General features: G+C 35.6%; 1 long non-coding RNA gene across 1 annotated transcript in view; it reads left to right on the top strand.

Moving 5' to 3' along the window:
- LOC140334542 (uncharacterized) overlaps window positions 1-11,832 on the top strand; it is a 91,856-nt gene extending 80,024 nt beyond the window's left edge. The window contains exon 3 of the long non-coding RNA XR_011921586.1: window positions 11,585-11,832. This is a non-coding gene — a long non-coding RNA (uncharacterized lncRNA). The remainder of the gene's footprint in view (window positions 1-11,584) is intronic.
- The last annotated feature ends 14,292 nt before the right edge of the window (window positions 11,833-26,124 follow it).

Raw genomic sequence — 26,124 nt, 5'->3', positions numbered from 1 at the left:
GTTGGAAGAGAGAATGCTCAGGACTGAAGCCAGCATTTAGTTAGAGAAAAGTGGGAGAGGGGTTTAGTCTTTGAACAGAAATTAGCTTCAACTATATTATAGTCATATTTGAATTGTGTCCATCATCCTTATTTATTCACTTGTATCAATATTTTTTAATGTCACCATTATGTCAGTATTTCTATCAAAATGCTTACCTGGAAAAAAAAATTTAAATACAAAATTTAAATATAGTAAAATTCTGCTACTTTTTTGGGGTTTCCAAGTGATAATAACTTAGTAGTTCTTTCAAATAAATAACTGAGGACAAAGCAACTTTTTTTTAAAAAAGAGCAAAATAATCAACATCTTTAAATAAACCCATATACAAAAAAAAGAGAAGAAAAGACATCAACACAAGACAATAGTGCATATTAAAGAAGACCAATCATTTAGTGGTCTCAATTTCTCGCATATGGCCTAAAAACAGGCTCAACGCGTTTCGCAGACCATAATGTCTGTTTCTTCAGGAGCAAAATAGGGCATATCACACCTGTCACAGACGATTGACATTAATAAAATTTAATAAAATCAGCCTATCCATATTTGATCCATAGCTGAGGACAGTAGAGGCACACCACTTGACATGGAACAGATGGGGAGAAGTTGGTCCAACCACAGCATCAGTGAATTGTATTATTTAGTGCTACATTTTAGTTTAAACACAATTATTTTCAATTCAGCAATTGAATTGAATTCTAGTAATTCTTCCAGTTTTATTGCTATCATGGCAGCTCTAGCTGTTCAGAGTGTTAAATATTAATGGTGGTCCCTAAATCCCAACATCCCAAATGTATTGGAACCAAAAAAATAAATAGATAATCCTAATTACAGAAGCCATATTAAAAGCTGGTGGAATATGGGTTAAAGTGGTTAAACCAATCATTAAAACATAGTTTAATCTTTAACATTATTCCTCAGTAAATGTATATACAACAATCCTGTTATGAAATTTCTGGTGACGCCTGAGTTGCTCCTGCATTGTTTCCTTATCACATATTCCCCAGGTGGAAACTTCTAGCAGGTCTAACAACACATATTACCCAGGTAAGAATTGCTAGCATTAAGGTGTAACCAATGCAGGAGCCAGTCCATACAGTCAAGAGTGGACTGAAAGACCCTGGAGTAATGAAAAATCTAAAAATGTAAAAAAAAAATATGATATACAATGCTTTACCTAACTAAATATCAGCCTCTTGTTACAGAAGGCACACCTTAATACCACCCTGCATCACCTATAAATTCCTCAATTGGGAATAAATTGAATGGCAAAAGCTACAATATCTTCATGTCTTGCTTAGAATATATTGTGATCCCAAAGAACCCAGGGTAACTTAAATGGAATACGCAACAAAACAAAAAAGTAATAAAACATATATAGCAATAGTATTAACTTTCAAGTTGCTCTCATTTTGGCTAGTGTCTTTAAATCAGGGATTTTTAACCAGGGAGAGTTAAGTACATACTGTAACTGTCCACATCACCATAGTGTATCATAATGTCTATGTCATAACTGCTACCTGCATTAGTAAGGACCTGGCCCAGCCCAGATAAAAGGTGGAGAGGAATAGGACCCTGTAGCATGATATGACTGGCCTAAAGATTTTGGCAAAAGTTAGTAAGATAACTAAAATATCATATGATACTTCCAGTGGGGGCCAAACGGGGCAGATCACAGAGCCCAAATTTTGTTATAATTTTATTTTCCTATCTGATTTAGTTTTCTAAAATTCTCCTTTAACTTTGCCTTGCTTACATTCAGTACCCATCAATATATTAGGCTGTTGCTTTACATGCTTTATTTTTCATATATAATGCTAAATATAAATACAAATTAAAACTAAAACCAAGACTGACATGAAAGTATTTTCAGCCTGTGTCTACAAAGTACTACATTTCTTTAGGGCAATGGTTTATTCATTTGGAGCGTTTGTATATATTTTTAATTATATATATTGTAATGCTGTGCATCTAGGGCACATTTTCATATGTGGTACATAGCCAGTGGGATGATGTTGCCATCTCCATCTAATCTTGCACATAAAAGGTCAGAATACTGATTTCAAGTCATACCTACTCAGCACAAATTACAACTGTGACTTTATTACATTCTCAGCCTGCACCGCTGACATAAGGCTTTAATAATATTTCATAGCCATTTACTAGGAATATCATAAAGAGGACTTATCATTCATTTTTACTCCCACCACATATCACACTGAATAGCTTGCTTTTCATGATACTGACGCTCTTGCTTAACATTGTTGGCCTCATCTCTTTTTTTTTTCCTGACTAAAACCTTTTAGATTTCATTTATAACTGATGGCATTGATTTTTTTTTCCATATGTAAGGTAGTAAGAGATCAAAATATTAAGTAGCAGTGCTTTCTGTACAAATCTCCTTTGGATGTACCAAAACAACTTGGGTTTACCCAACCAGAAAGGCCAAATTATGTAGGTACAATGCAATGTTGGTCCAGTCTCTAGACTAGCATTGACGTTTTTCCTCTGCTTTGCCACCAGACCCTCTACATTACCTCAGTAACAAGTATGTAGACCTGAACTAAGGAAGATATAACAAAAAGAGAGGCAGTAAGCAAAGGACAAATCACTTGTACTGTATCCTGTCTCCTGGAAGCTGACCTTTTCCTAGGATTGACTAATCATTCCTTATCTCCACGTGGAGGTGGCCATCTTGATAGAGGCAGGTTTCCTCTGGTCAGAGTAGCCTGAAAAGGTTGTGATCAAAAGTCTGATGTAGAATTTATAAGCAATCAACAGCATAAGATAAATTTTACAACTTTGTATGTATTGCTTAAATAAATGTATGCATAGAACATTTAAATATGATGTAGAACAAATGTATTGGTTATGTTTTCGTCACTTGTTCATTGAATATTTAAAATAACAAAATAGGAACTTCTCTGTCACAAAGTGGCCTTTAATGGAAGATCTGGGCAAGTATACACAGTTTTGAAAGTGTAAGGAATTTGGTTTATCTGTTAACTACTTTTCAGCTTTTCATTTGATAAACATTTAACTAAGTTCAAGGGTTGCTTGAATGATTAGAGCTCATTGATTTTTTTTTACCTTAATTCTCAGGATGATCAATAAGGCTGCAGATATCTTTTAGTAGGAAATGCTAGTAGCTTTCAACACTGGCTTAATGACATGCTAATGTATTTCTACACACACACAGATGCTCTCACATTTATAAAAATGCTCTGTCTACTTTCCAGCATGACCTAGATATAATAATATATTTTGGGTTGTATTTCAAGTCATCATAATTAGGAGCATATTTTAAAGCTTGTTTTTTGATTCCATAACAGTGTGACCTAGTGTACATGCAGAACTGACAAAATGCTTTTTTACTGCATTATTTGTTTCATTATATATACAGTTATTGGTTAGAAAACATTTCTTGATGATTGACATTATACAAACCAATAATTTCACTGACACAATTGCTATATTTATTCACTAACAAGCATTTTAGGTCCTGTCTGTACATTTTGTTAAATATAACATTTAGTACATTAATTGTAAGTATGAAATTGTAAGGGAGCATCAAAGTAAGTCATAAACACTAAGATTTGAATTGTTTATATTCACAAACAAGATGTGATTTTTCCAAAAGAGGCATCATGATTAGAAACAGTGTTTGCAAAGCAAAGTACTACTATACAAAATATTTTATATTCAGTAAGAAAATCTCACGCTAACTTATGTTTGACAGTAGCCTTCTTCAATTCTGATGTTTACTATTACATGTTCACATGCAGTTTCAGGGTAGCAACACTTTTTGTAGGATTTGCACATCTAGAGTCAATACTTAAAGCTGGATAAGTAGTTCTGGCAGCTGGCACACCTTATGATTCCAATGACAGTGATATAGGTGTGTGGGGAGGTTTGAAGATTGTCAAAGACTTAGAGCAACCTTGTGCACAGTGATGTACAGGAGTGAATAGTTTGAACAAACTCACTGCACTGGGCAGTGAGCATGGCTTAAAGGGATGTGGTGAAAAAAACCCTATTGGCGCAATACACTTACACATATGCTGGGTCCCATGCAGGTGTCTCAAAGAATACCTAAAACCTCAATGCAAAGTATTTTTTTTACCTTGCTTTATGTTTTGACCCCCCCCTCCAACTCCCAAAGCTGTAGAAGAAAATACCCCATGTTTCTGTCTATAGAGGAACATTTTTAACGTCCCTGTTATGTTGGAGAAGCACTCTCTTACCTTGGCAGTCAATAAAGAAGTACCACTCTACAATGGGGTTCAGAGATAATGGGCTCCCTTGTATTGGCAGTCAATGGTAACCAGTATTGCGGTCAGTATGTTAATGTCATTGACATAGTATTTTGTGAAAGTGGTCAGTAGTCACCATGACAAACTGTTGGTATCAATTGTTAAATACTCAAAAAAGAAGGGACTTGTATTGGGGGTGCTGGAACCATGTAGGATCATCCAAGGAATACCTTGCAGTAATATTCCTTTCTAGTTCTAATTATATGGTAAAAATATGAGCCAAGCCTTTAGGAATTTTTAGGAACTTTGCCCTGTAATAAATTCCTTTGAAATCTAAAAACTAACTGAATTAAAGAAATTGGTTTGATACGCATGCTTAATAATTCCAGTACATTCCTATAGCTGCTTATATTCTATCTCTTCTATGATTCAAATTATGTGAAAACTTTAACAGTAAAGTGTGATATTATATTACTTGCATTTATTATTTTCCTGCATCCAGTGAGCTAAAAAAATATCAACTGGTTCTAAACTAAATACTAATACAATCTACTGCACAATGCTAAAAAGGTTTAAAGCCAACTCAATATGCCCTTTTTAATATGTTTGCTGGGTTTGCATCAATTTTGTAACAGGCCAAATTGAATGGACTGGATTTCTGAGAGCACTGGTGCACAGCTGCAGTCCTCCAGGACCAGGATTTTTGGAATTATCTGTTTAAGGAAAATAATTAAAGCTGAAATCCAGGCTAATATGGTTGACACAGAAAATGCATCTCTGTATTCATTAATTTATGTATTTTGTATTAAATAAGGGCGAACTAAACTTAAAATACATTAAGTCTCCAGGAGGAAGAAGTTATCTGCAAAAGAGCCACGGAACAAAAATGTTGATTCCTGTATTGTCCTACTTATTGTGTTTCCATTCAATTTTTTCTAAAATACAGAATTCACTGTTCAGTTATGGAGGCATATTACCGGTAACTCTTTAGCACATTATGGCTGTGTCCTTTGTGTCCTTAAAAAAACATCTTGTTTAGAAAGTTCATGTTGTATATAAAGTAAAAAAAGTAAAAATAAAGTGTCAAAACAAATCCTCATCAAGGCAATGTTTAGAGTAGCAGAGAGTTTGTAGTGTTAGTTACCACTTTCTTGAGTGACATGATACATGTATTAGTAGTTTAGCTGCCCCCTGCCAGCAGGGACTTGACAGCCTGTCAGCCATCTAATTTATCTTATAAAGAGAAAGCACTGGGAAAAGCGCCAAAATTCCATTTTATCAACTTCACTACTTGTAATGTAAATATTGAGAATAAATTATTCCAAGGTATCTGTTGATACAGAGTCTATTGAAGGCTTGTTTTTCTACTTAAAATAAAAAGTTAGATAAATGTTTGGTTTTTACATTTTTTAAAAACCATTTTAAAGTAAAAAACAGAGTCTATTGAAGGCTTGTTTTTCTACTTAAAATAAAAAGTTAGATAAATGTTTGGTTTTTACATTTTTTAAAAACCATTTTAAAGTAAAAAAATGTTATAATTTTTAATGAGAATCAGAGTCACAGCTTTATGGCAAGCTTTAGGTACCGCACAGATGGCTTCTACACAGATACTTTATGTATCTGTAACAATTGGTTGGTCATTCAAAGCATCTGTGATTTACCTGCTCTCTCCACTATTATTCGCATACTATAGTATACAGATGAGTTCATTCCCAACTCAATGATTGCAAGGTGCCCAGGACCTGTGGCTGTAAAACAAGCCCAACACTATCACAAACCGATGAACAGCAACAATTGCCTCCTTAGGATCATTGCTGATGTCCTCCTTGGCATTGTGTTAACACACACCTGAATACTCTAGACCAGTGATCCACAACCTTTTGGAGCTCGCGGACCACTAAATGCACGGACTCCAGACCGCACATGTGCGGGGAGCCGCGTGTCACTCAAAGGGGAAGAAACTTCCCCCAGAGTGACGTCATGATGCTGCCCACAGCCCGCCGCCTGCAATGTCTCCGGAAGACATGGTCCGCCCAGGATGGGGACCCCCTCTCTGAACCAGAGGTGGTCACACTTGTGGGTAATCAAGTGCATTTGATTGGTAGCACCTGGCTTCTACTTACCCTCTTACTTCCTTTAGAAGGGTTAAGAGTGTACCTATTTTCACACACTGCTTCTGTATTTTGACTTGGTTTTTGTTAAAAAAAAATAATGAAAAAGTGTAATAGGGCCTGTGTTGTTGTTCATCTGAGCTTGTATTTACCTAGGTCCTGCTATGCAAAGTTTTAGATTTGAAAGATGGTGTACTTTTTTTTTTCTTAAGACTGTAATATTAAAAAAAGATTTTCATTCTAACGTAAGGAAGAAAATTATGGTGCATCAGCATCTCTAAAAATATCTCCCAAGATATCACAAGTCTGTATTCTGTAATGCTTTTTCTTCCTGTCAGTGAATCAGTTTTCTCCGGCTGTATAATTTTTTTCCTGAAATATTTTAAGATGTACCCTAGGCAGAGATATGAAAGGCAAAATAATGCATCTCTGTTATCAACTATTAATACATCATTACATTTATTTTTAAATGCAAGTTGTGTAAGCAGGGACAAGGAAGCATGCTGATCAGATTAAGAACTCTCAGTGACAGAGAGGTGAGATCACCACTGTTCTCTTATATTTAGTGTTCTGGAACAGTCTGGGAGGTCAATGACAGCCTGAGCTCAGAGGACCTTGGTTGAATTAAGCTGGTTGTTAGACTGAGGACATTGTGGTGGAAAAGAAGGACAGTGGAGAACAATTTGGGATTAAATAATAATATTGTTCCAAGTGCTAATACTTCTTAAAACAATTTTTGTTGTATTTGTTCAGAAAGCTATTTACTTTTTTTGTTATTTTTCATTTGAGTTCTGCTCTAATGAATATCATATCATAGTGATGATACACAGAATGGGAGAAGTTACCTGTGCAAACCGGAGAGAATTGCAGCGCATTTTTCACAACAGTACTGAGAAAGGGAATTCCAGCTTATACTATATTTTTAAACAATACTATATTTGCAAAATTTTCTTTCAGTGCAATGCAGCATTTCATTGTATTCAGATGAATGTCATTCAAGAATAGGTCATTTCCATTGTCATTCTCATTGAGAAGTCCCAAACACCATAGTCAATGACTAAAAATAGGCTAATACTTTTTATTTTATAGATAGACAAGCATGAGAAAGGATAAATGTACACCAGTTTTTGTAAGTAGTACTTCTTGAATTTTATCTTTTCAAAAAAATCCAATTTAGTAGAATTATTCTGAATATTGTATATGTCCTGTAGAAAGCATAGAAACATTAATTACACAGTAACAGGCTTTAAAATCCAAAAAGCAATCTATTAGCATGTAAAACCAAACACCAAAAACAAAACAAAACAGAACTTTAGGGTCATATATACACCAAATAAAACATTTCTTAAAAGATATTGCTAAATGAATTAAAAAAAATTAAAATACACATAAAATCATAAAAACTAGTTTCTAATCATTGTGTGGTCTCAATTCTTATTCAGCATGTTTCACAGAAGATATCTGCTTCTTTAGGAAATAAATTGAGACCTATAACATTTATACATAAATTACAATATTAAAACTGTTTAACTGTTTAACTGATCATCCAACAGCAATAAAAAGTACTACAGCATAACACGGCACATTTTTTGACCAATTCCTGTGGCACACCACAAATAAAAAATGTTACAAAATGACACTCTAGCAAATTCGGCACATTTTTTACATTGAAAAAAATAAAAAATGTTACAAAATGACACTCTGTAGCTAATTTTCTTGTCTCTAAGAATAAACAAGGCAAGGCAATTAGGCTACCTATTGCCACCCACTGACATGGAAGAGTATTACATTACTCTGCCAGCCACTACAGTACAGACACTCGACAATGGTAATTGGATAATTTCCCACTCTACACCTGACGACTTCTCACGGCACATCAGAGTCGCGGCGCAGTGGTTGAAAATCACTGACAGAGAGGATATTATGAGTCATACTAAACTTTTAAATTCATAAAACGTTATATACAACCACTTTTCAAACAACAACCCACCAATATGATAACAATAATGATAAATATGACACTAATTTACATCAACCTACTCCAAAGACCTATTTAACTCTAAATATATTCTAACAGGAAAACCTAATATGTGCCTCTACTTAACCACAATTCAGTAAGTAAATAATTGTGTACCTCAGGTGTCAAATAAATTATTCATTATTAAATCGCTCCTTTGTGCAGAAGGGTGATCTGTGTTTCTGTCTCCACTGCTTTGTATTTGCATTTGATCCCATTTTTTGAGGAAGCTGTTTACATAGAATGGGATGCTTATTTATAACAAAGTAAGTAATGTATGAAAAATTTTGTGTTTTGTTTACTATGACATTTATTGTCATTGTTAAATTGTTTTGATATTGTACCTTTTGTGTACATTTTAATTTCTGTTAGGATAGCAATACTTATACTGTCATTGCTGTCTAGCTTCACTGTTTTGTTCAGTGGTCGCCAACCTTTTCAGACCTAGGTACCACTAAAATTACCGTCTCCAAACCACGCATGCGTCGGGTGTCACTCAAAGGGGAAGAAACTTCCCCTATAGTGACGTTATGATGCCAGACCCTGCCCACTCTCTCATCGTAGGTCTGAGCCTACGATGGGAGAATAGGTGGGTTGTGTCCTTTTCCTGACCACGCTTGGAGGCGCACCGGCTAGAGCCGCGGATTTCACTTGAAAAGGTTTGTTACAAGCAGCTTCTCTCTGACAGCTCTGACTTGTTAAATCAGGACATGCCACGATATGTCACTCGAGTATAAACCAAGATTCTTTTTCGAGTGGTATACTAAGGGCAAAAATAAATAGTTTTTACGCGAGCATATATGAAACTTACCCTATTACCCAATGTTTTGTACTAAATTAATGAAGCATGTTTTTCTTTGTATTTCCAGGGTATAGCTCTGTATTTTTCTTTTTGCAGTGGACTAGTAGTTAATTCAAACAAAAATCATAGAAATAAGAAATTAAACACAATGAAAAAAATGATAATGCTATATTGGATTAAAATGAAAGTTTTTTTTTTCAGCTGTATTGCAGTTTACACAGTATTAGTGTAATTTAACAAAAAAGGTCTTCATTTTAAATTAATTCATCATTTTATTACATTGTGGTGTTTCAGTTGCTTAGTTTTGGCAACTTTAAAAGGTTCAAAAATAAGGTTCAACAATAAAAGTGGGAAGAGAATATGTAACTTGTGGTGTCTAACCATCTCAGCTCTCTGTGTATTACTTAATGAGCATTCTCAGAGCTTTCAATAGGTTAAGAATTTCAGGGAAGAGAAGAACACAGATCTGGATATCCCTAGGGAACATTGCTAGTATTGGATCTGACATCACAGCCAGTGGTTTAGGTCAGTCAGAGACTGTTTCCATGGTGATGGTAATTGCATTTTTGAACGAACAGCATTTGGGGACATTCATATTGCTTTCTCTTGCCCATGCTCTAAAAGGAAAAAAAATCTAAGCTATTTAATACCTTTATTCTATGTCCACCTAATCAGTTCTTTAAATGACATTTTAAGCTTATTTGAAGTGACGGTGAAGATCCTATAATAAAACAAATCTCCAATAGGAAAATATTTATTTTGTGGAGTATGGGACTATGTTGTAGCACTCTGTCTATTATATCAAGAAACAGTTTGATTCCTAAACTTCAGAACCATTGATTAAGATAGTATTCTTCTCTATTAGATCACCCATAAAAAGGTAGCATTATATATTACCTCAGCAACATTGTGTTGGATAAGTTGGAAGGGCCAGGGCAATGTGTAGTAGTATTTTTGTAATTGCTGGTCTAAATCTTTTATGTATCAATGATAAAATACTTATTAATTTAGGTACTGGTCTAGTGATTTTATGAAGCCCCTTTATTCAAAACAAAATTAGTATTGAAAAGGCCTTTTTAATTACTGTTAATAGGTACTCATCTGACATCTAAAGCTAAAATATGATTTTGTATTTCGTTGGCAAATCATAAAAATTATTTTACAGCTGTAAAACTAATTTTCAGTTGAATTGTATCTTGAATGAAGTGCAAGTTGTCCCAGGACATTTGTTCTGAGAACAAATTATTTATTCTAAAATATTTTACTGTTCATATTATCATTTTATGCTGCATTTATTAGTTAAGCAATGGAGTGAATGGGTACTTAGTTTGTTACTAAATAATGTACCAGATTGAGAAAAAAAGAATAAATAAATGTTGCTAAGGCAGACAGTTAATTTCACCCAGGAATATATTTATTTAATGTAATATTAACTTCAACTTAAAAGTAAAAAAGTTTGGGTTCATTTGAGTGGGGACCATTGCCAAATAAAGGGTATGGCTATTTACAAATCAACTCACAAAGTGAACAGGTGTAAAAGTCCATCTATATATTCAGGTGTTTAAGTCATCAATGTTGCATTATTTTAGCAAAAATTTGCTACTTTTCCCAAATACTTTTAAATTAAATGGAAATTGTTTTGAGAGAAACATGGAGGCTGCTTTTTCTTATCTTCTGCTTCTTGCTACCTACCAAGCTGTTGTCCTGGCTGAATATGGCTCAGTAATCTGAGTATTGTGCTTTCATCACAATTTTTTAATACATATATGTTATCTAATAGGTAAAATTATTTTGCAGTATAAAGCAGTTTGTACAATATCAGTATTCCAGCTGTTTTATTGTAAAAAAAATTCTGTATTTGTTTATATTTTGCTTATGTTCAAGAAAGAAAATTAATGTTGGTTGTGCTGTTTAATAATACAGTTATTGGCAGCTTACTATCAGCAGTGTACCTAAAGTGTATCTGTAATTACATTACAATGTGCATAATAGCTTCTAACACTGCCCATGCTTCTTTTCCAATTAGCTGTTACAATTTGTTCCCAATGGGGTGCATGGCAATTTCTTCTTGTGTTGTGTTACGCGTGGTCAGCGTTCCCAAATCTCTAATATATGAGAATTGACTTCTCTGTCTACATTGGAAGCTTTCATAATGTTTCTAGTACTGCTTGGTTGGCAGTGCTGGTCCCTGTCTTCCAGAAAAGCAGATTAGTACAGCTCTTTCCCCATTAAGCCGTCAGTTTTAATTTAACAGAGCGGCTCAGAGCATGGAGACTATTTCCTTTTGCCATTCTTATTTCAAAGGTGTGGAAGAGATAAGGAATTCAAGTTAGCTCAAATGAGTCTGTTTGCATTTTTACAGGAAGAAAAAGAACAGAGACAGCACGGCAATGTCTGTGTGCAACAATGGTACCAGAATTCCATCTCCACAGGATACTGCAAATGGCTTCTCCCAGCCTACTGCTTCGGGCACATGGCATAGACCTGAAGAAGAAACAAGAGCCACTGAACCTCATCTTGTCAAGAAAGCCCACAGAGAGATTCTAGACCATGAGCGGAAAAGAAGAGTAGAACTGAAGTGTATGGAACTGCAGGAAATGATGGAGGAGCAAGGGTGAGTAAGTCATTAGTAAAAAGCATTATCATAAGCATCACCTTATCTTATGTACATCAAAAGTGTCACAGTGCCAATGTTATAAATCATTGCTGTCTTCAAAGACATAAAATTCGGACGCAAACCAAAAATAGAAAAAAAGGACCCAGATCTAAAACAAAAAGTGTAATCATTTTTCTAGGTAACAGTTGCATTTTCAAACAAGTACATGATTTGATGTATGTTTTATATATATACTATATATAAGTGTAACACATGCATATTAATTTCTGCTTGCCACTGTTAGTGAAATCAGTAATAGTGCCAAGGTTGGACAGATGGAAGCTGGTTCTGTGGCCATCAGAGCAGACAAGTAAATAACAGTATGTATATAATGCATTGTTTTTATGGTGCACCTTTCTACAAAAGGGGTTTGAGACAGGGACAGGAGATTTGACAAGATACAGGAAGTCACGGTGCTCATTTAGTCGTAGTCCTGGTGGCATTGTTCAAGTTTTTCTGAGGATTGGAAAAAGTATGCCAAATGTAAAAATCTTCTGAGGAAGCCAATGTTAGTATATAGGGGGTGCTTTAATTCTACTTTAGTTGTAGCCTAGGAAAGGTTAAAAATTAAAGTAAAAATTAAGTTTTACTAAGCTATGGACACAGCCTACCTGGCCAGTACTAGAGATGTGTACATTTTGCAAACACATCGAAGATATCCTTATCTCATCTTCTTAACTGCTCTGTGGCAGCTTGGTGGAGTTGAAATGTTGATAACATCCTTTGGAATCTTCTTTGCTAACACAGCTTCCTCACCCTCATTACCCCTGCCAAACGTCTTTCCTGACTACCATTTGCCATTTACCCCTCTTTCTATGGTCTAATTGTAAAATCTAACACTGGCAATACATCACAAAGCTGTATGCAGAATAATGTGATGATGCCTACATAAGCCACCTTTACACGAACATTTAATTTGCCTTTAAAAGGCAAATACAGTATTAAGTATTGAAGTAAGTGGACATAGGAAAAAAGCTCTGTGCCAGGTTTACAGTGAAAAGAACCAGGTGAACAGCAAAGACCACTATTATGTTTGCAGGACAGCCAGCGAAACTACACAGTTCTACTTGATAAATGGTAATTGTACTGATGTTTTTTCAAGACATGATTTTGTTTTGCTACACATGGTTTGTTATATTTTGACAGAATTTTGATGAACCCAAGAAATTAATTGTTCGATTGCTAAATGTTAGTCCTAAAGGACATTGTGCATCGAGTCTTTCATGTAAACCAGTAGAGTGTATACATTTACATAACATCCACAGGAAGTGTTCAAACAAGTCTAAAATAAAAATGAAATAAATATGCTGGATAGCTTTGGATAGATGTTTTTTAAATTCAGTAGACATTTACACAGATATTGTATCATAAATGATGCACAGGAATTCTCACAGTACACACAGCTTTGCTGACAACTCTCCAAACTGTTTCTTAGAAGAAGGAATTCAAAAAAAATGAGCATTAACTCAGTGACAATACATTAGTGCTTAGTTCTGAAGCTTCACCAAAGAGAGATTGTATGGTTGTTGAATGTAGAATATCAGGCTATAATATTTATATAGCATGACTAGGTGGTTTTTTAGACTGAAAGCACTCAACCAATAAATGTTACCATAAATAAAGCAATAAATTGTCTATCCAGTATTTGAAGTAGGTGAAGTATACCCAACACCCCAACACAGGTATATGTTTTAATGATAGCTGGTATATTTCTAAACTAAACTAAGGCAGGGCTCCGTGATTGACTTGTATTGCCTTTAAGATCGACCAGTAGATTGCGTTCGACGCGTTGGGCACCCTTGCACTAGGCTTTTGTTCAATAGCTCAGCTGAATGTTTTCAGCACAGGGAAAGGTTAACAAACAGAATAGAAGGTAATTATTATTTGATATACATACTTTATATTCTTTAAACACATTTTGAATTTTGAAAAAAATTAGGTACTTTATTTATGCTAAAATAAAGAAAATAAAGCATTTAGTAGTTCAAGTCAACCAATTCAGCCAGGACAAGGTAAATATGAGGAATAGGGGTTCATTACCGTTTGGGCATAGGTTCATGTTAGACTTAAGGATTAACTGAAACCTCCAGGTTCCAGGTTTTTGGAGCTCAAGATGTTTTCTAGCATTTTGAATTGCTACGATTCAAATAAGGTAAAAGTAACAATGATACTTTAATACCCAGTGGTGTTAGTAAGATAATTAACAAACAATTACTGCTACGGTGTTGATTAAACTGAAAATATAGTATGTAACTATTGCAATAGCCCCTCCTATTTATCCCTCTTACCCCACATCCCCTCTACCTTCAAGTACTGTCCTCCATCACATCCCATCTCCACTGCTCTTATCCACTGACTGACACAGAAGCACAACTGCAAGTTAGAAATCTGGACATGTAGGATGAATAGACAGAACAGTCAAGTCATTCTAGCCATCCAAATAACCTACTTGCAGGTGTGATCGAATGTCATAGACCAGAAGCAAGGCACCAGAACAAGTGTTCCTCTGCTTGGCTGCAGGGCTGGGATTCCTCCACCTTGACATGACATCTTCTACCTTGTCATATTTAACTCTCTGCTTCCCTTCTTTGAATCCTAACATTTTTGGAATAGGGAGGTGTAGCAAACAAAAAATGTAAGGACCACCCTAATGCTCTTTGCTATGTAAGTGGCCCTGGAGGTCCCTAATTTGCATGTTCAATGTAGGACACTTGGGGGGCACTTACTTTTAAACTAACAACCCCAATTTTGTATTTACACAAGTTTATAAACTTGTGACCTCTTATCATAATATCCTTAAAGCTGGGTAGTGAGATTTTTGGATTCTAATAGCTATGAGGTACTCTGTGTCATTGCAAACAACAGTTTAGAACATATGAAGGTTTGAACACAGTTGTTAGGCTGCAGAATCTGATTAGCCTTAACCGAGCTATCACACAGTTCATCCAATGACGTCATTGTATACACCCACTCAGGTAGCATGACATCAGGAGGCAGCTGAATTTGAGAACACAAGACCTAGCTATGAGGGACTGCGGTTGGTTGAGGGGGTCCAGGGGTACTCATGAAGTTGCACCTCAGTATGTCCGACTTTGATTGGAACTGTACTTAAGTAGCTCCTACATTAACCTGCTGAATCATTTACAAAGTTAGGCATGCAGTTGTGTGAGTAATGGAACACACTTGGCTACAGTTATTGACAGTACTGTGTAAAATGTACACCGAAAGCAAGAGCAATAACACCTTAATTAATTTTTTATCTTATATTATTTGCAAAGAAATATACTTTTTCTAATTTTGAGTAAATACTTCAGACGATCAATTAATGGAAAATAAATATGATTTTTTTTTTTCATTACATATGTGTTTTTAAATTTCCATTTTATCCTCAACTCTAATTTTCTTGCTCAGTATTTTTTTTTAAAGCTATTCAGTTTGTAGATAACAGTAAAGTAATTAAACAAGAAATGTGATTAAATTGTAAAACAGTGGGTTATAAAGCAGACCTGAGCTTGGCAACAGACAAAATACTAATAATATCAATCCTAGCTGAATTGTCAGTACAATATGACTTTTATTTCTATTACTATTATTATTATGCAGATGCAGACACGTTAAAGTTAATTCACTAGAATTGAAAAGTCCCTGAAGTACTGTGATTAAAATAATTTCAGCTGCATCAGACATTGGACTGAGGAATGCAAGGCAGAAAAATACATGGCCAAATAAAGATGTGTGACAGTGGACCATAAACTGAAACCATTAAGAATGAATGGTTTAGATGTAATGTTAATGTATGGGAAGCAATAGAAAACAATTGCAATATATACTGTTTTTATCATTGCCATCAGTTCTATACATAGAAGCAGCAATACTTGATGGCAATTTGTGATATATATGATTGATACACTCATTTGGTAACATGAATCTGTTACAACATTTCTTGCTGTAATAAAACAAATCGCTCAGACTGGCAATAATAAAATAAACAAGATTAAAAAAATATTCAATAAACATTAAGATAACTTACTAAGATAACTTTACTTTTCGTCTTGAAGGAGGGAATCAAAAACCTGAAAAAGTGAGGTTGCTGCCAATTTATCCTCCTAGTGAGTTAAAGAATTACTTTTTGACCCCCCCCCCATCCTATTGGCAAATGTGTTCTCTTGATCCATAATGCCTAAAAAACTTACTAACTAGAGCTTGAGTGTTACACATGCTAGCCATAAACAAAAACAGCAATTCAAAGTTAAAGGAAACCCTTAATAAATTATATTTATTTGCTAAAACACTCACTAGGGGGAAGCCCATGTGCAGTGGGTGACTGTGCATACTGTGCATCCTCTGACGTCTCATCAGGCATAACTCAGAAGACTGGCAGAAAACAAGTAGAGGAACGTAGGAGGAACCAATACATAATAAATTAGTGGCAGTGGAACAAGGCACCAATGATTTTGAATAGCCCATTAATAAGAGTGGTCAAGGATGGCTCTTCTTTCATTGCAGATGCCTTGCAGCTCCTTTGCAGTCACATCCATTACGTGTTAGGAAGGGTAAGGGATAGAAGAGTGTCAGGATAACAACGCAGGAGAAAAATTGTGACACAGGGACATAGTGTTATCATCTGATAACAGGAAGTGTCTGATGAATGGCCATGGCAGAATTATCAGCTAATATTTTAAAGAAAGCTGCAGATTTAGGGGGACGTTCAGATTCGCAGTGGTAACCTGGTGGCTCCTAGTAGCTAGCCTAGGCTGCCCACACCCCTGCATTGGTTCTTAATACACTAACATTTCAATATTTATTAGTGGGTGATACCGAACTTCTCAGTGCTGCTCCCAATGGTTCCTTGTGTGTGACCAAGGATGCCATTTATAGCCATAACCTCACTGCAACCTTACCTCCTGTCTGAACTTATTATTGCAAATTTAAAAATGTATGCAATATAGCAAAATAATAAATCATTTATGATAGTTAAGTGAATAGGTTTACATACATGGTAATGTGATACCTTTTTGGACAACAAAAATTAGTTTTAGCCAAAAAGTCTAGTTTTTGTCACACTTTTTTTTTTGTTAAAAATTGCATTTTATGCCTCTTGAGTTAGCCAATAGACACTAAATATTCAACACTATTTTCTATTCATATACTGTATAATATAGACGAGACGTTATAGTACCTATTAAAGATGACAAATACTTTTAAGAACAATCTTTTTATTGGTGGAAAACTAACAGAGTTCATCTGTACTATACATAGTGCAGGTTTCCTTTAAATTAGCTATTTTATGCCCTAATTCTGCCTTTAAAATATTATATTGTGGAATTGTAAAAGTAGGGTAATAAATTCTTGAGGGCAAAGCCTTGGGAACTTGGTAAAAGAATGTAATAGCTTTGATATTTTTGCTGTCTTTGCAAAGGTTATCAGAAGATGGCTGATATGGGCAGTTGAGAACAGTTTAAAGAATATCAGGCAGAAGCAGTTTTAGACATCTGGCATATTTTACTTATACAGTAACCTTCATCCACCTAGGTTCTCTGATGGCCTACTGAGACGGGAACCTCCACTTTCAATATTTTAGCTCTGCAGAGCATTTTAGGTAATTCCAAATGAGAATCTTTCGAACATGCAGTTTCTCCTTAAAGATCATTGTGGGACAGTTGAGTCTTTCCTATACACAGTTAAACACAGAGTGCTGGTAAAATAAAACAATCTAAAAACTAGTTCAATAATGATCATATTCCAAAACTCAGAACAAATAAATGAAAAATAGTTATCTAACCCATATCAACCCTTACAGTGTTGATTCTTTTCCTAATTCAGTGATCCTTATCCAAAAAGCCTATGCACTCATTGACTTAGATGGACAGATCAAACAAAGTGAAGGTAAAGGTGCGCTTCAATCATTTGTAATAGCCCCTTTACTTGGAACACCAAATGATCTTGCTCCATTCAACCTAACCCAGATATCCTGTGTTTATATCCCAGCAAACTGTTTCAACCATTGCTGTTTCTCCAAAGTATTAAAAAGACTAACGTGTCCTTCCAAAAAAGAGGGAATACCCAATGAAAAGTGGAACTAAACCCACGTAACTCACCTATCTCTATCACAGGATGCTGTCATCTTCCTTCTTTTCTTCTTCCTAGACACAATCTTTGGCCTTGATTGGCTGCATCGGCATTCATTCCCACCATGCCAAGAGAAGTTGAGATTATTATCAGACCAGGCCACTTTCTCCAATAGCTCCATGGTCCAGTTCTGTCCTCACATTCCCAATGTTGGTACTTTCAGCATTGGATAGAGGTCTGGTTTGCAGCTATGCTGTGCCATACGCAGAACACTGCGATTCTGTTTGTTTTTGGACACCTTTTTTCATGACTAGCAAAATGTGTTGCATTAGTTTGTGGTACAGTAGCCTTTCTTTGAGATTGGAGCAGATGGGCTAAACCCTTTCCCCGTCACATTAATCATCTCTGCCTTGAATGCCCATGATGACCATTTGCCTGGTTTTACTGGTTGTCCTTTTTCCAGCAGCTGGCGATTTTTCTGCTGGTTTTCTATATTTTCTTAGGTCAATTTTCCATAGTAACAATATAATAATTGTTAATCACTTTCCCACTTTCCAGTGGTTTTAATGTTTTGGCCAATCGCTGTATGAAAGGTAAAATCTCCACATTAGTAGTGTTAGCTGGTCTGCCATTTGCAGTTATATAGTGTTTTTAAAAGTGCAGTCATCCATCAAAAGTACAGTTCTTTTCCTTGAATGTTAACATTAATTACTTTGAAAAGCATTTTCTTATTATCAAGATTATAAAAACTAAAGATGCTTTGTGAGAGCTACAGCTAGGTGGAGATGTTAGCCAATTACATAATTAGTCTGTCTGATGATTTATTCTCAGTATTTAGTTTTCAGTTGCATCCTTAAAGGTTTTAATTAATAAGATTTGATGTGTACATGCATTTTCATATTGCTATATTGTAATGCTTTTTAATAACATAGCGGTCATGATTTTCAGGTTATTCAAAACTGCATATAGTAGAAATAGAATGCTAGCTATTTAAAAGAGTGTTTTTAAAAGTCCATATTTCGTTAAATATTTGCCCTTAACTCAAAAAGTAAAAATTTGCTATGACTAAGGAAACATCTAGCAAAACTGAAGAGTTCTGAGTAATATGTAGCATCTCTTTAAAGAGAATGAACTCCCTAAATTCAGTGTGGCCCATTATTTGTTCCTGTTTATTTCCTAAATATCCCTGATAGATGTATAAAAATTTAAAATGTCTTTATAATGTATTCCATCCTCTGAAACAAGCTGAGTAACCCCAGTTTTTAGGCCTTAATATGCTCTCCTATCTGTGTTTATCAGATTTGGAATTTAAAATGAAGTTTAACAGAGTAGAATGCAGATAAATGGCAGAGCCAATTTGCATCTGACAAAGTATTTTATGGGTTCTTCGGAGGTGCTTGCAATCAACACTGATCCTAGACAGTAATACATCATACTCAAGGGTGCATTTAAAAGTTTTGCTGTGCTAAGCAAATGTGAGTAATGAAAGTCTATAGCACAGCACTAAATCATTGGCTCAGTGTCTTTAAATCTCAACACAACCATTACAATGCATAGTTAATGTGCACTTTAGTTGTGTTTAGTGTGCATCCTTTAGAGGCTATTATTGGAATCTAAATTAAACAAAATAATTTGTCAACCCTGTCTAAACAAGAACAATAGCAGCGCATGTATTATATCATTCAAAATCATATAATTTAAACTTAAACTAGACATTTAAAGCTTGGGTCTTTTTCTAATAACTTCCCTGCTTGGCCTTTATGTTTTCAAAAGTATTAATCTTTTTTTCTTTTTACAGCTTTGAAGTAATACCTGTCTGCATTTAAAGAGGTGTCGTGACTTAGTGTTTCATTTACCTCCACATTTATTACCTGTGTATTTTTTACGTTACTTTTTGGTTAAATACCTTCTACGTCAGAGATTCTGTTTATATATCACAATAACTTTTTTAATTTCTTTCAGTATTAGAACAATTTAAGGCCTTTACCAATCCAAATTTGCCAGTATAGGACACTATATAATAACATCTACAGTGTTCTCCCCAGAAATTGTTTTCAGCCAGGTGGTAAAAAAGTGGGTGGGGCTTGACACAGCAAATTTGGGGCTCCTAGCTATTTATGTCATAGGTATCCAGTAATCCGTGGTATTGTGTCAGGGTTCTACCTGCCCCTTATACTTTGTTCCAACTTTCTAATGCCTGGCTTGTTAGAATGTACAGTTTTTTCATTTTTTTTGTATTATGACCCAACAGTTCAGTTCTGTGTATTTAAATCCAACTCCCTAGAGTTCCATGTTTTAATAGTGTAATCCCTTGTAATAGTGTAATATTGTGATCAACGTGGCTTAACAAATTATGCTTAGTTCACATTAGCAGTAAAAAAAAAATTAACAGGGGGTCCCCAATTTGCATTTTTAATTTAGGACTCCAAGGCGCACATGCTTTTAATACTGCAACCCCAATGTTGTATTTTCACAAGATTTTATCATTCTGATCCCCATATCATGAAATTTGTAAAAGCTGGGGTGCTGAAATTGTGAATCGTGCTAACTGTAAGTGTTCCCTGTGCACCCTGAAAATTACAAATCATTATGACATAACGTTTAGAGGATTTGAAGGTTTATACACAGAGAGCTATAAGGCTGAGGAATGTGACATGCTGCATTTATACACACACTGCTCTGATGACGTCATTACACACGCCCACTGGGCAGAGACATTGTTTACACGATGTGGTGTTTTTTTTTTTTAAAGACTTAGCACAGCTATGAGATGGGCGAGGGACAGCTTGTGTCCCGATCTCCTCATATCTGTGCTATGCCCTTCTCACTCCGCCCGACTCTATTCAGCGATCAGCTCTTATCAGCTAAGAACAGAGCGAGCAGAGCAGCCTCTCCGGTGTCCATTCAGAGCGGCTGAAAATGTGCAGAGCGGAAAAATCACTGAAGGTGGGCGGGCCGCCCCCCAAAAACAGGCTGGGGAGAACTTTTCATCTATTATTCGGGTAATATTACTTAACTCTTTTTAAATCAGCTATATACATGCTAGTTCCAGTAAAACAAAAAACTTGTGCAAAGTCCTACAAGTAATTTTTCTTAGAAAACATCCTATCCTATCCAACAGCATATTGTATAGAAGGACCTTTGCTCTATGGGCTTTATTTATTAAAGCTCTCCAAGGTGGGATACAATAAATACACTTTCATCAGTGTAGCTGGGCGATTTAGCAAAGCTGGAATAGTTTTCTTAAGTCATTTGCTATTTGTTATCAAATATTTTCAGTCCTGAACCAAATACATTCCAGGTTTGCTGGATCACCCAACTTCACTGATGAAAATGTGAAGCCTTGGAGTGCTTTAATAAATCAGGCCCCCTGTGGATAAGCAATGGTCTTTTTGCAGATGCCCCACACACTCCTTGCTAGACACTGGTTTGGGAGTTATAGGCCAGACTCATCAGAGGAAATGCTGGACCTCTGCAGAGAGACCACTCTTTTCACAACAATAGAATTGGTCCTTCTTTGCTACCTGTTGGCAGGGGACAGACTTTTCTACAACAGCTACGTCTGGCTTCTAAATCAAAAGAACTAAAATACTTGTTCTTATTTAGTTAGTTTTTTTAAAATCTGTTTACCTGATTTAACCTTAACTTACAGTTCAAGTTGTGCAAAATGATTACTAGTGAGAACTACAGGAGGTATGTTATGATTGTTTTTCATGGTAAGCTGTTTATTTCATATTGCTCTCTGTTCTTGTTGTTTATAAATAAAAGTCAGGGCTTTTATTTCCAAACCTTAAACCAGAATAAAGTGCTCCCTAAGAAAGACTGTTCTGGGACAACCGCCAAATGTATGGACATGATTGCCCTTGGTGGCACTCTCAGTGACCACCTGCTTGGAAATGTCATAATTCCAATATAAGTCCCGGAATTCAGTATTTAGAGTAAAGCTGGTTTAACAAAAATCCTACTTCTTAATACAATTTTAAATGTATATATTCTTGCAACTGCTATAGTTTGAATAGAAATGGTGTCCCGTTGTTGCCTGATGTATGATTTAGCTGGTCAGTGGTTCTCATTTGTCAGAATTATGCCAAATGTTTTCAGTGATAGACAAGTGTGACCTGCAGGCAGGCCAGTTTAGATCCTGGACTACAGAGCTATACTGTAGTAAATTCAACACCCATTTTTTGGAAATCCACCTTGGTTTAATTACATTATTAAGTAATAAAATATAAAGTAGTAAAGATTGTACAAGTAAAATCCCTAATTCTTATCAAACTGTGGTTGAAGCGGACCTATAGTGTGGGTAGCATGTAAAATATATCATTCCACTGATAGGAACCAAATTCAGTCCACTAAAAGATGTGCTTGGGAACGATTTGTAAGTATTTTTCAATTGGCCCAGTTTAGGATAAATATAAATGCTATTAATTACACATCAACTAGTTAAATGATAGCTATTGGGACAACATGAAATTCATTTCTACCAACTGATCCACTTTAAAGAGAACTGTTGAAATTTAAGGAGAATCTATAAAACCTGTGATGGAACTTCTCATACCTGGGTCAGGCATGCAGGAAGGTTTAGCTGGCTTGGAAAAAGTGGTTGAAGGATCTCAAAAATTTGAGCTGTGTGCTCAGCTGTAACCAACAAAATTAGCCAGAGGTATGCTATGGTACAGAGGTATGCTATGACAAACATTTAAGTAATTCTCTACAAATGAAAGATATATGCAAGGCAAAAATGTTTTCATTAGGTATGTTCTTGTATCTGTAAACTTACTGTGCAAGCTAATGGCAGGTGTCATGAATCTACCCGCAGACTGGTGGTAACTGTAAGAAGGTTTTCGATTATTTTAATTTAGAAATATTTCATGTTATTTCCTGTTAAAAATAGGCATGAAGGAGATCATACCATTATAACAAAAACAACAATTCCAAGAACTTTCAAGAATTATTGACTGCTTCCAGACTGAATTTGACAGAAGACCATCTCTATTTACATCAGTCACATACAGACACAGTCTCCTAGACTGAAGCACCTCCTGGTTTGTTATCTCCTTGTTCTTTAATAAAAACATTTCCGTGCCAAAGTTCCTTGACTCTTTTTATACCCATCCAGGAATGTGCACACAACCTTTGTTGCTTTTCTGATAATATTGAAAAAAAAAAAAAAAAAAAGCTGAGAGCGGTCTCTTTCAGGGACTCTGGACCTGAAAGACTGCTAGATGGTTTATTTCTCAAGCAGCATTCAAAAACTGAAATATTATTTTGTGTGGCTTATCCACTAATGAACTTACTGTATTTTTCAGACCATAAGACGCACCCAGGTTTTAGAGGAGAAAAAAAAATATTCTGAACCAAATTGTATAAAGAAATATTTAATACAATATAGCTGAATAATATTTAACGTGAGAGAGATTGCACATTGCACAGACACATTGCACATAGCACATAGCACAGAGATTGCACTACAAGACTATAGTGATAGGAAAGCTACAGCTCACCTGTCATAGGAGAATGACTGCTGCACAAGAAAAACTGCTAATAAGCACTGCTCACCTCACACTGCCCTTCTCCTGCTCTCTCTGCCTCCCTCCCCACGCCCCACTGTTACAGGAAGCCTTCTCACACAGAAACACATCTCCAGCATCCCTATAGACGTGAGCTGCTGACAAACACAGAAAGGATGGAAGGCAGGGCTCTGTGATCAATAGGATAAGGTAGTGGTAGACAGCTTTATGTTTTTTGTAATCTAGGCAGGGGAGGCTGCAGAACGGAGGGGCTCATGCTGCAGGGGGGATGCCAGGCTATATGGAACTGCAGCCGCTTGCTGGGGCCCCCCTTGGAAGCGCGGGAAGGTATTCGGACCATAAGACGCACCCCCTATTTTCCCCCCACTTTTGCGTCTTATGGTCCAAAATATATGGTATATTGTTTGAAATGTATTAATCATATTTTTACACAGAAACAGAATCAGTGCTACGGAGAATAAATTATGTTTTCTTTGGTGTTTCAAAGCAATTTATTTGAACGTAATGAATGTATCCAAACAACATAAATGTATGTTATTTATTCTTCTTTCTGATATATTTGTGTGTTTTTGGTATGCAGATAACCTTCAGCAAGTTCTTGCTAAGACACATTCCCAGTGAGTCTTAGGGAGAAAGAGGATGTTTGCCCTTGATTCTTATGGCCAAGGGCTGGTGTTCAGCAAAAAACTTCAAGCAGTGATTGTCAAGGCTTCTTGAATAAAAGATTTTAATAATGCAACATATAAACTAGAAAGAGTACAAAAGTTCAGTATAAGCTGTATTTTCCAGCTGTGCACTGCGCCATGTGGGCATAATCTTAATAAATACATTATTTAATTATTACCTAATTTCAGAAAATCCAAAATATGACCTTCTTTATGCAGAATGAATTGTAAATTTATAGGAAACTACCACTACCATTTTTCTGTAATAAATACAGATTTTCAGTCTTGTAATGCACTTGCAATGTGATGCTTGGATTTTTTACCCAATGTAACTTCCCTTTCTTTACCTAGATTGAGGAAACCCTAAAACACTTGTGTGCTCATGTATAAGTAAGGTTTAGGTTTACACAAACTAAAATAAAATACATTAAAGTTTATTTCTATAGGTAAAACCTCATGATTTACATGTGCTGTTGTGAAGTAAAATTTTCTAGAATAATTCTTTGCAATTTCTATTTTTATACCTAATATAGTAATACTCCAAGACTGGTTCACTCAAATGTTTTCGCCAAGTGTTTACTCAAATGGCCTTTTGCCAAGAGACTATTGTGTTCAGTTTCCTGAAGTTTCCATCTCTTAAACAGCCTGATGGTGACTGCAGTTTAAATCCATTAGCCCCCACTGATTTTAGCATTATTGATCACAAGTTTTCTTTGCTAACTCATCACTCTCCCAATTCAGTGAGTTTTCTTAATGATCAGTGTCATGTATTATTTATTCTTTGTTGTTGGTACTTCCTTTGCACACACATTGTGCTGCAATTTGTAATTTTAAAACTTGAGTTAAATGTTAAGAAAAACACATTGTTAAAATATGTGCACAACAAAGTTGTTACAGTACAGACAACAAAAAAGCTTGCTCTTCCTCTCAAACATATAAGTAATAAAGCTGGCTTTGTTGGCTGAAATGGAGGAAACTTCCAGTGGCCCAGACAAGTGGCAATGTATTATATTAACTGGCATCTCCAGGTCAAAGCCAGAATTTCCAAGTAATACTTATCATAGCTAATCAATTACTTTAATCAAAGTGGTGCAATAGCTTCCAGCCATGGATAGGATCTTGGTTAGGTCAATTTAAGGGTAGCTGAAATGAATCATCATATGGTAATAGCAATAGCAAAGAGAGAGGTGCATATACTCCCACTTCCGACTTCCTGATAATGATAATTATTTAAACTATTTCACAAAATGTGTTATAGTTACCCTACCCTGGATATTTAAAATGCATTTAAAAGTGAAATGTTTTGGATGAAAGGAAGGAGGATTAGACCCTAAGTCTATATTTAAACTAGCGTTTTTTCCAAACAGTTTTGAATAGTTTTACTGCTCAAAATCACTTTTAAAAAATGGTTAGAAACCTTGGAACAAATGGGTTTATTCATTATACTTTATCTAACAGTTGTCAGGAGATGGTAGCATTTCTGGACGCTGAGTGCAGCGTCCAGGGGTGGTTTGCCACTCCTGCTACCGCCATAGACTTGAACAGGAACTGCTTGCCTAAAAATGTTTTTATTGTTTAGTATTTCTAGGACATCTTGAACCTTTTCTGGGAATGATTACTCCTTTTTATTCCCCAGGATGAGGGGGTGGATATCTGAGTACCTTCTTAGGTGCTTCTAGGTTACAAATAGGCTCCCTAAATGCTGATTTCCACAATGTAACCCCTGTAATGTGGGAATAAACTTTTGGATGAGGCCTGCTCACCTAACAATGGCCCATGCTGTATAGGGCAGATGGGGGATCTGGTTTTTGGCAAATCAGATTGCAGAAGACATTTTTGGAAAAGAATGGGGGCACACATGCTTGCTGCTGGGGGAAGGAGGTCACGCATTTTTTTTCCTGATTAGGTAAGGCATTAAAAAAATTTCACAGGCATTTGCAAATGCCTTTATGAGCATTTGCGAAAACCAGGAAGTTTTGCC

Source organism: Pyxicephalus adspersus, chromosome 1 (assembly GCF_032062135.1).
Source record: "Pyxicephalus adspersus chromosome 1, UCB_Pads_2.0, whole genome shotgun sequence".
Lineage (NCBI taxonomy): Eukaryota > Metazoa > Chordata > Amphibia > Anura > Pyxicephalidae > Pyxicephalus > Pyxicephalus adspersus.
This window is presented reverse-complemented; position numbering and strand designations above follow the sequence as displayed.